Here is a 4,085-nt window from a genome sequence, read left to right as displayed (position 1 = left end):
TGTCTAGGACCGTTGCTCCTGCGTATATGTTAACCAGTAATCTGGCCCGTGCTCACCCTCAATAGGAAAATCTCAATAGAAATGATGGTAAGCTTTGCAATTTGATTTCTCTTCCTTTAAAATGTTTTTGGAAATTGATTTTATCTTTGTATCTAAGCCTCTTTGATTCCCCATTTATGATAGTCGGGAACATTTTGGGAAGACGCCAGCCATCACTTAGGCCCATATTACCTCCTGCTTATCAGCACTGAAATGTATGAATGTGTAAGGTTAGTCACCATGTCCCCTCTACCAGAACATAAACTACTGGAGGAATCATGGAGCTTATTTTACTCCGGTGCTTCCAGAACAAAAGCCATACCAGTCAAGTAGTAGATGCTCAGTAAATATTTGTTTAGTCGAATAATTAACAAACTACAAGCAAGGTGACAATGAGCAATGCAATGATATGATGGTATCTCATGAATTATCTGTTGCCCCAAAGATCAAGCAATGGAGATGTTGACCTTGGGGACCAGGGCCTGGACTTTGTTTTGAATCATTACTCTCCCCTGAGAGCCTCCCTCTCAGAGAAACTCATGCTCCTTAATGACTGTCCAACCCTCCTCATCATCCTCTCTCTGCCACTACTCAGCTGGGTCCTTAGACATGGCTTTGAATCTCTACGGGCCTATTCCAGCTCTAACATGTTCTCATTGTATAACCCAGAAAAGCCAACGCCTGCTGTTTATTTGTGTGAAACAAGAACATCTTTCTAGAAGGAAATGGAGCAAGCACCTGCTTCTGAAATTACTTTTGAGAAGAAAGTCTGTTTTGTTCAGTGCAGTTAAGTCAATTCCATATCTGGAAGGCTTATAAACAACATCATTCTTTTTGAACTAAAAAACACAGGGATCGCTGCTACTTACCATTGGTTAGAGGCTGTGCATTTTTATGTGATTTCACATCTATACTTACCTCCCCCACACAAGAACAGCTATGACGTGTAGGGAATTGAACATAAAACATGACTCAAAGCTTCATTCTCTTAGAAATACTGACGTTATCAGGAACTACGGACTCAGAACTAAAATTGGAACTTGTAAGAGAAGAGATCTAGTGGGAGAAAATCAACAAAAAGCAACACAAAGATGTTCATTGCTGTATGTTTTATAATAGTGAAAAACTGAAAATAAATTTCCGTCAATAGGAGTCTGGCTAAGTAAATTTTGATACATTTATACTATAGAAAACGGTAAGATAGTGAAGAGTGATAAGCACCCTCAAGACCTTGTTGAGAGAAAAAGAAGGTTCATTATAGATTCTGTCCAGTATGAGCCCATGTGTATGGGTCCCCTCTTCTGATCTGACATATGTATGTTAACTCATAGGAAGAGGTTAGAAGGGATAAAGTGGTTACCAGTGTCATTTCTGGGCATGAGGTGGGATTGGCGGGTTTGGGCCCATGTGTGTGCTTCACTCACTCTAGGCTTCTGTGTTTTGGGCATTCCATAAAAACACAGTCGTGGTTCCCATTTGTAATGATGACACCCAAAATTATTGGAGAGGAGAAGATGGGCGACGAGAAATCGGGGCACCAGGTGGATGTGAGGTTTGGAGAAGGAAGACAAAGCACTTCAGATGAATTCTGGCAGTCGCCACCATAGCCCGTGATACTTGGTGGGCAGCGATTTGGAGCTTATGCAGTACTGTGCAGTATTATGTGTATCTTATCTATGTGTATGTGTCACTTCAAAAGGTTTGACCTAGAAAGAAAGGCCCCCAAATCAAGAAAACCCAAGGAATTGTGGTACAGTTTTCCCATGTACCTTCCTTTGGTCTATTTGTAAGTGTTGGGTGAGAAAAATGTCCTATCTTTAGGAAACATGGATTCACTTCTATCCCTGTATGAATAATTCTGCCAGAGTAACAGAACAGGTGTATCTATCACAGAAATCTTCTCTCTAGCTCATGACACTATTTCCATTTTGTTGGATTTGCTCATTCAGTCCATAAGTTTGTTGAGCCCCCATAGGCGGCTCTGCATCTGGCTGAGAACAGACAAGGTCCCTGCTCTCATGGACTTATAGGGAGGGGGTGGAGGGGAATGATAGTGAAGAGGTAAAAATATATCAGGAAGTGAGGCGACTATAATGAAAATTAAGCAAGGTGATGTGTTAGTGAGTAACTGGGGAACTACTTTAAGAGAGGTAGTTAGGAAAGACTTCTTTGAGGAAGTAATTTATAAACCAAAGCATGCAACAAGGCAGAAAGGAGCCAGACGTACAATCAGTTGGGGGAAGAGCGGTCCAGGCGGAGCACCATTAGGGTGGGCAAGAGCCCGTGGGACGTAAGAGTTTGCTGTGTGATCGGGACTTATCGGGGGTGGACAGAGATAAGTGACCGTGGTCTGCACTCTCATGTCATGCCTTAAGGACAAGGTAAGGATTTTGGATTTTATTCCAGATTCGATGGGTTGGGGGTGGGTGGGTGATTAGGGGACTGACATCTGATGTAGGCTTATAAAAGATCTTTGCGTACCTCTGGATTATAAGTTGTCAAGAGTAGAAGCAGGGAGACCCACTGGGCAGATGGAAGGAGAAGATGGATGGGAGAAGATGGCAACTTAGATGAGGGCGGTAGCTATGGATATGAACTTGCTAATGGATTAAAGATGGAGAGCTACAGAAAGATAGGATCAGAGATCACTTCTAGATTTTGGGTTTCAGCAACTGGGAGGTATGTTTCCTGGGATGGGAAAACCAGGGAGGAGCAGATTTGAGGGAAATTAGGGTCTGTTTGGATGTGTTAGTTTGCGATGTCCCTTGGATGAAGGTCAGAAAGGCAGTAAGATATGCTAGTCTGTGGTCCCAGGGGAGGTCAGGAGCAGGGATCCAGGTGGGAGCCATCTGTATACATAACACTAGTATTTAAAACACTGAAACTGACTCCAGAGTCTCAGCTCACCACCTTGTACCTCTGTTCTTCACCATTTCTTTAAGCTAAGCTCACCTAAGCCGACTGCTTCCATCTCTAGGCCTTCCCCTTGCTGACCTCACTTTTGCTGTTGAAGGTTGCCTTGAGCCTCACAGGGTGAAGGACAGTGGGAGCAGTCGGACACACGCTGGGCCTGTGATTATGGTGACCAGAGTGCTTCTCTTTGGAGTAGCTCTCGACATTTTAATCGTGACTTATTTACTAGAGCCAAACACTGAGCTTAAATGTGAGCAAACTGGAACAGATGCCTGGGTGGCTCAGTCGATTAGGCAGCCGACTCTTGATTTCGGCTCAGGTCATGATCCCAGGGTTGTGAGATCAAGCCCTGTATCGGGCTCCACACTGGGAATGGAGTCTGTTTAAGATTCTCTCTCTCCCTGTGTCCCCTCTCCTTCTCTCTTTCTGTCTAAAAAAAAAAAAGAAAAAAGAAAAGATAAACCCTAGATTCACCGTGTGTTTTTTAGATATTATAAGCTAATCACAGATTTCTATACCTATTATAATTCAGTATTATAATCTAAATTACATGAAACAAAGTTTTTAGTGCTAGTGGTTGTCCTCAATTTCACATACCACTTGTCTACTTTGTTGAAATACAAACACGGACTAAATAGGAACAAGAAACTAAGAAACTGCGAAAATGTGTCTTTACTTCCCAATGGTATTCCCATTTGGGGTTTGACATTTAATTTTACTGGAATAATGCACCGCTGCCTTACACTTTAATTTGTTTTATCAACAGTATGCATATATGACTTTATCCTTAAAAAAAGCAATCTTCAGTTATCTTTATGCCTTGAAAACCCTTTCCTGTCCCAAAGTCATGCCTCCTGTGTCTGCTGCTAGTTGTATTGCTGATTGATTGATCGATTGATTGATCTGTTTGTTTAGTTATTTCTTGTAAATCCAAGTGGAATTTACTGTATTGTACAGGGTGAAGTACAAACTTACTTATTTTTTGTTTCTTCTCCTCAAAAGACTTTGGAGTTAAAAATATGACTGCGTTCTTATTTATCTTGAATGATTTTTGCTCATTGCAGATAAGCTGGCTGGCCCCCGGCTGGCCTCCTGGTGAGTTCAAGGCCCTAATCCAGTAGCACAGTGGAACT

Source organism: Neomonachus schauinslandi, chromosome 3 (assembly GCF_002201575.2).
Source record: "Neomonachus schauinslandi chromosome 3, ASM220157v2, whole genome shotgun sequence".
In the NCBI taxonomy this organism is placed as follows: Eukaryota; Metazoa; Chordata; class Mammalia; order Carnivora; family Phocidae; genus Neomonachus; species Neomonachus schauinslandi.
The sequence above is the reverse complement of the archived record's forward strand: the minus strand, read 5'-3'. Positions refer to the sequence as shown.